Consider the following 7,500-nt stretch of genomic DNA (forward strand, 5'->3'; position numbering starts at 1 on the left):
GATGGCACCTGTTCGGGCCACCGTCCCCTGCTGGACGGGGCCCGGCTCTGTACCGCCCCAGACAGAGCGCCTTCGTCGGTCACGAAGGCAGGGTCGTGGACCCTGGAAGCGCACGAGCCACCCGACTCGGCTTCCATAGCGGCTGGCGGCCCTGGCCCGCCCGAGACGAAGCGCCTTCGTCGGTCAGACAGATAGGGTCGAGGACCCTGGAAGTGCGAGAGCCACCCGACTCGACTTCCACGGCGGCCCGGAGGCCGGGCCCGTCCCCGTCCGTGCCCGGGGACGGGGCACCTTCGTCGGTCAAACGCGTTGGGTCTTGGACCCTGGAAGTGCACGAGCCACCCAACTCGACTTCCATAGCGGTCGGCGGCCCCGTACCGCCCCAGACAGAGCACCTTCGTCGGTCACGAAGAGAGGGTCTTGGACCCTGGAAGTACACGAGCAACCCAACTCGACTTCCATAGCGGTCGGCGGCCCCGTACCGCCCCAGACAGAGCACCTTCGTCGGTCACGAAGAGAGGGTCTTGGACCCTGGAAGTTCACGAGCAACCCAACTCGACTTCCATAGCGGTCGGCGGCCCTGTCCCGCCCCAGACGATGCACCTTCGTCTGTCACACAGATAGGGTCTTGGACCCTGGAAGCCGTCCCCCTCGACTTCCGTAACGGTCGGCGGCCCTGTCCCGCCGCAGACGGGTCACCACTCCGTCTGTCTGTAGGGTCTTGGACCCTGGAAGCCGCCCCACTCGACTTCCATCGCGGTCGGCGGCCCTGGCCCGCCGCAGACGGGTCGCCACTCCGTCTGTCTGTAGGGTCTTGGACCCTGGAAGCCGCCCCACTCGACTTCCATCGCGGTCGGCGGCCCTGGCCCGCCGCAGACGGGTCGCCACTCCGTCCGTCTATAGGGTCTTGGACCCTGGAAGCCGCCACACTCGACTTCCATCGCGGTCGGCGGCCCTGTCCCGCCGCAGACGGTGTGCCACTCCGTCTGTCACACAGATACATAAGGGTGTCTCGGAACCCCGGACGCCGACCGAGACGAAACGCGTGGGGTCGGTGCGCCCGAGAGGGTAGGGTGCCCCGGGGCCGGCCGCTCGCCCGACCGGCTTCCGGGACTCCTTGACCGCTCGGGAGACCTATCCACGCGCCCGCCCGACCGGCGGCCGGGGGCCCTCGACCGCCACACGCGTACCGACGACCGGGGGGTTTCCGTTTTACGGCCGACGCCGAGATCCTTCGACGGTTCCAACAGGGGTTGTTACGCTTTTGTGTTCGCCCGTGTCTGAGCATATATGGTCGGGTCGAACCTTTGAGGCCGTAGCCTGGAGATCCAGGGCGGATCTTTTCTCACAACACGTGTGTCTTTGAGGCCGTAGCCTAGATCCAGAGACTTTAGGATCTTTTTAGCAGTTTTAAGGCCGTAGCCTTGATCCAGGGCGGATCTTTTGAGCAGTTTTAAGGCCGTAGCCTTGATCCAGGGCGGATCTTTTCACAGGTTTTAAGCCGAAGCGCCTTGATCCAGGGACTTTTGGATCTTTTTTTGCCGTTTTTAGGCCGTAGCCTTGATCCAGGGCGGATCGTTTTGCGGCCGTAGCCGAGTTCCATCACCCAAGGTAGCTTTAGTTTTTAGGCATTAGCCTTGATGATCCAGGGCGGATCGTTTTGCGGCCGTAGCCGAGTTCCATCACCCAAGGTAGCTTTAGTTTTTAGGCATTAGCCTTGATGATCCAGGGCGGATCGTTTTTTCCCATCTTTCGGGTATGAGCTCTTTAATTGTGAGCCTTCGGCCGACACTCGCCCGGGGCGCTGCCTCACATCAGACGCCCTTCGTCCGTTCCAACCGTTCCAGTTCTTTTAACGGTTTTTCGTTCATCGCACACCGACGCGCACAGACCTTTCTTGGGATCTGTCGCAGGGAGGGAGGACGCTGGAGGTCCACTTCGAGGCACCCATCCCTATATACCCGATGGCACCTGTTCAAACGACCGCCCCTTGAGAGAAGGGGCCCTTCCCGTGGCTCGTCCGGGAGGAGGCGCCCGCGTCGGAAGGCGCCGTAAGGTCGGAGACCCTGGAAGTGCACGAGTCACCCGCTTTTACCTCCAGGCCCTCTGTCGTACTTCTCGTGTCCGCTCACGAGACCTCTTTTCGGCTTTATGGAAGTGCACGAGTCACCCGCTTTTGCCTTTTCTGGAAGTGCACGAGTCACCCGCTTTTGCTTCCAGGCCCTCTGTCGTACTTCTCGTGTCCGCTCACGAGACCTCTCTTCGGCCTGGGGGTGCGCCACGTACACCCCCGCGTCCGCATTCGAGTCACCTCTTCGGGCTCATGAGGTAGGGTCGGTGACCCTGGAAGTCAGAGACTTCCAGGCCTTCTGTCGTACACCCTCGCGTCCGCTCACGAGACCTCTCTTCGGCCTGGGGGTGCGCCACGTACACCCTCCCGCGTCCGCTTTCGAGTCACCACTCTGGGCTACGGAGGTAGGGACGTGTGCCCTGGAGGAACCTGACTTCCAGGAGGGAGGGCCGCCCTGTCAGGCCCGCTTTCGAGTCACCCATCTGGGCTAAGGAGGTAGGGACGTGTGCCCTGGAGGAACCAGACTTCCAGGAGGGAGGGCCGCCCTGTCAGGCCCGCTTTCGAGTCACCCATCTGGGCTAAGGAGGTAGGGACGTGTGCCCTGGAGGAACCAGACTTCCAGGAGGGAGGGCCGCCCTGTCAGGCCCGATTTCGAGTCACCCATCTGGGCTAAGGAGGTAGGGACGTGTGCCCTGGAGGAACCAGACTTCCAGGAGGGAGGGCCGCCCTGTCAGGCCCGCTTTCGAGTCACCCATCTGGGCTAAGGAGGTAGGGACGTGTGCCCTGGAGGAACCAGACTTCCAGGAGGGAGGGCCGCCCTGTCAGGCCCGCTTTCGAGTCACCCATCTGGGCTAAGGAGGTAGGGACGTGTGCCCTGGAGGAACCAGACTTCCAGGAGGGAGGGCCGCCCTGTCAGGCCCGATTTCGAGTCACCCATCTGGGCTAAGGAGGTAGGGACGTGTGCCCTGGAGGAACCGGACTTCCAGGAGGGAGGGCCGCCCTGTCAGGCCCGATTTCGAGTCACCCATCTGGGCTAAGGAGGTAGGGACGTGTGCCCTGGAGGAACCGGACTTCCAGGAGGGAGGGCCGCCCTGTCAGGCCCGCCTCGGAGTCACCTCTCTGGGCTAAGGAGGTAGGGACGTGTGCCCTGGAGGAACCAGACTTCCAGGAGGGAGGGCCGCCCTGTCAGGCCCGCCTCGGAGTCACCCATCTGGGCTAAGGAGGTAGGGACGTGTGCCCTGGAGGAACCAGACTTCCAGGAGGGAGGGCCGCCCTGTCAGGCCCGCTTTCGAGTCACCCATCTGGGCTAAGGAGGTAGGGACGTGTGCCCTGGAGGAACCAGACTTCCAGGAGGGAGGGCCGCCCTGTCAGGCCCGATTTCGAGTCACCCATCTGGGCTAAGGAGGTAGGGACGTGTGCCCTGGAGGAACCAGACTTCCAGGAGGGAGGGCCGCCCTGTCAGGCCCGATTTCGAGTCACCCATCTGGGCTAAGGAGGTAGGGACGTGTGCCCTGGAGGAACCAGACTTCCAGGAGGGAGGGCCGCCCTGTCAGGCCCGCTTTCGAGTCACCCATCTGGGCTAAGGAGGTAGGGACGTGTGCCCTGGAGGAACCAGACTTCCAGGAGGGAGGGCCGCCCTGTCAGGCCCGCCTCGGAGTCACCTCTCTGGGCTAAGGAGGTAGGGACGCGTGCCCTGGAGGAACCAGACTTCCAGGAGGGAGGGCCGCCCTGTCAGGCCCGCCTCGGAGTCACCCATCTGGGCTAAGGAGGTAGGGACGTGTGCCCTGGAGGAACCAGACTTCCAGGAGGGAGGGCCGCCCTGTCAGGCCCGCTTTCGAGTCACCCATCTGGGCTAAGGAGGTAGGGACGTGTGCCCTGGAGGAACCAGACTTCCAGGAGGGAGGGCCGCCCTGTCAGGCCCGCCTCGGAGTCACCCATCTGGGCTACGGAGGCAGGGACGCGTGCCCTGGAGGAACCAGACTTCCAGGAGGGAGGGCCGCCCTGTCAGGCCCGCTTTCGAGTCACCCATCTGGGCTACGGAGGTAGGGACGTGTGCCCTGGAGGAACCAGACTTCCAGGAGGGAGGGCCGCCCTGTCAGGCCCGCTTTCGAGTCACCCATCTGGGCTACGGAGGTAGGGACGTGTGCCCTGGAGGAAACGGACTTCCAGGAGGGAGGGCCGCCCTGTCAGGCCCGCCTCGGAGTCACCTCTCTGGGCTAAGGAGGCAGGGACGTGTGCCCTGGAGGAACCAGACTTCCAGGAGGGAGGGCCGCCCTGTCAGGCCCGCTTTCGAGTCACCCGTCTGGGCTACGGAGGTAGGGACGTGTGCCCTGGAGGAACCGGACTTCCAGGAGGGAGGGCCGCCCTGTCAGGCCCGCCTCGGAGTCACCTCTCTGGGCTAAGGAGGCAGAGACGTGTGCCCTGGAGGAACCGGACTTCCAGGAGGGAGGGCCGCCCTGTCAGGCCCGCCTCGGAGTCACCTCTCTGGGCTAAGGAGGCAGGGACGTGTGCCCTGGAGGAACCGGACTTCCAGGAGGGAGGGCCGCCCTGTCAGGCCCGCCTCGGAGTCACCTCTCTGGGCTAAGGAGGCAGAGACGTGTGCCCTGGAGGAACCGGACTTCCAGGAGGGAGGGCCGCCCTGTCAGGCCCGCCTCGGAGTCACCTCTCTGGGCTAAGGAGGCAGGGACGTGTGCCCTGGAGGAACCAGACTTCCAGGAGGGAGGGCCGCCCTGTCAGGCCCGCTTTCGAGTCACCCATCTGGGCTACGGAGGTAGGGACGTGTGCCCTGGAGGAACCGGACTTCCAGGAGGGAGGGCCGCCCTGTCAGGCCCGCCTCGGAGTCACCTCTCTGGGCTAAGGAGGCAGGGACGTGTGCCCTGGAGGAACCGGACTTCCAGGAGGGAGGGCCGCCCTGTCAGGCCCGCCTCGGAGTCACCCATCTGGGCTACGGAGGTAGGGACGCGTGCCCTGGAGGAACCATACTTCCAGGAGGGAGGGCCGCCCTGTCAGGCCCGCCTCGGAGGCCTCCCCTCGGGCAGGGGAGGCAGGGTCGGGGACCCTGGAGGAACCGGACTTCCAGGAGGGAGGGCCGCCCTGTCAGGCCCGCCTCGGAGGCCTCCCCTCGGGCAGGGGAGGCAGGGTCGGGGACCCTGGAGGTGCCGGACCTCCAGGGGGACGGAGGCCGAACCCGTGGCCGGGGAGGGTGAGCCTTGCCGGGCTAGGCTCGCGCGGGTTCGAAGGCCTGGTTCGAGAGGACCCCTTCCCCTATATACCCGATGGCACCTGTTCACACTACTGCCCTTTCGAGAGGGGACCCCGACCGGTCCGCGGCCGGGACGGCGCACCTCGGTCGGCCTCGGCGAGTGGGTCGGGGTGCCTGGAGGTGCGCGAGCGGCCCGCCTGGAAGTGCGCGAGCCACCCGACTCTGGCGGCCGGCGCCCCCGGGCCCGTGCCCGCGGCCGACTCGTCTGACCCGGCATCGTCAAGGTCACCAATACCACGGAGCGTCTACGACGCCCCGTTTCCGAGATATCGGCCAATGAACTGCCGGGCGCCGTATCTCGGCCGGGGAAGGTCCTACGGACTCGGGGCCGGGCTCGTCGGAAAGGTCTCGCCCGGGGCTTTCCGACGAGACCGGCCGCGGGTCCGTGCGACCCCGGGGGCCCGAGATACTTCCGGTCGAAAATTCGAATTTCGTTACCGCGCTGCTCCGGCGCCCCGGGTCCGGGGCCTTCGCCCTTCGGGTGGGTGGCTCCTCCGCGGGGGGCCTTTCGAACGAGCCCACCCGCGCGTCGCTAGCCCTTTCCGGGGCCGAGATACGGCCTACCCCCGCGGGATTTTCCCACGGCCGTTTCTCGGGCGCCTCGGGTCCGGGGCCTTCGCCCTTCGGGTCGGTCGCTATGCCGGAGGGGAGCTTTCGAACGAGCCCTCCCTCGAGTCTCTGGCCCTTTCCCGGGCCGAGATACGGGCGGGTGGTCGCGGAATTTTCGCTCGTCCGGGGCTCCGGCGCCCCTAGCGTCCGCCTCGGAGGTCGCCCGGACGCGCGGCCGGTCTCGTTCGAAAGGTCCGTCCCGGGGCTTTCCGACGAGCCCGGCCTCGGGTCCGTGCGACCCCGCCCGCCGGAGATACGTCCGGTCGAAGCTCGCGGAAATTCCCGCGGCCGTATCTCGGGCGCCTCGGGTCCGGGGCCTTCGCCCTTTGGGTCGGTCGCTCCGCCGGAGGGGGCCTTTCGAACGAGCCTACCCGCGAGCCTCTAGCCCCTTCCCCGGCCGAGATACGGCGGTCTATGCCCGGATTTTCCCACGGCCGTTTCTCGGGCGCCTCGGGTCCGGGGCCTTCGCCCTTCGGGTCGGTCGCTATGCCGGAGGGGAGCTTTCGAACGAGCCTACCCGCGAGCCTCTAGCCCTTTCCCCGGCCGAGATACGGCGGTCCCTCCCCGGATTTTCCCACGGCCGCAGCACGGGCGCCTTTGCTCGGATCGACTCGCCCTTTGGGTCGGTTGCTCTACCGGAGCGGCCCTATCCAACGAGCCAACCCTCGTCTCTCTAACCCTTTCCCCGGCCGAGATACGGCGGTCCCTCCCCGGATTTTCCCACGGCCGCAGCACGGGCGCCTTTGCTCGGATCGACTCGCCCTTTGGGTCGGTTGCTCTACCGGAGCGGCCCTATCCAACGAGCCAACCCTCGTCTCTCTAACCCTAAGCCCGGCCGAGATACGGCGGTCCCTCCCCGGATTTTCCCACGGCCGCAGCACGGGCGCCTTTGCTCGGATCGACTCGCCCTTTGGGTCGGTTGCTCTACCGGAGCGGCCCTATCCAACGAGCCAACCCTCGTCTCTCTAACCCTAAGCCCGGCCGAGATACGGCGGTCCCTCCCCGGATTTTCCCACGGCCGCAGCACGGGCGCCTTTGCTCGGATCGACTCGCCCTTTGGGTCGGTTGCTCTACCGGAGCGGCCCTATCCAACGAGCCAACCCTCGTCTCTCTAACCCTAAGCCCGGCCGAGATACGGCGGTCCCTCCCCGGATTTTCCCACGGCCGCAGCACGGGCGCCTTTGCTCGGATCGACTCGCCCTTTGGGTCGGTTGCCCTACCGGAGCGGCCCTATCCAACGAGCCAACCCTCGTCTCTCTAACCCTAAGCCCGGCCGAGATACGGCGGTCCCTCCGCGGATTTTCCCACGGCCGCAGCACGGGCGCCTTTGCTCGGATCGACTCGCCCTTTGGGTCGGTTGCTCTACCGGAGCGGCCCTATCCAACGAGCCAACCCGCTTCTCTCTAACCCTAAGCCCGGCCGAGATACGGCGGTCCCTCCGCGGATTTTCCCACGGCCGCAGCTCGGGCGCCTTTGCTCGGATCGACTCGCCCTTCGGGTCGGTTGCTCTACCGGAGCGGCCCTATCCAACGAGCCAACCCGCTTCTCTCTAACCCTA

This window comes from Paramisgurnus dabryanus, unplaced genomic scaffold (genome assembly GCF_030506205.2).
Source record: "Paramisgurnus dabryanus unplaced genomic scaffold, PD_genome_1.1 h2tg000209l_1_37370__unordered_in_group13, whole genome shotgun sequence".
Lineage (NCBI taxonomy): Eukaryota > Metazoa > Chordata > Actinopteri > Cypriniformes > Cobitidae > Paramisgurnus > Paramisgurnus dabryanus.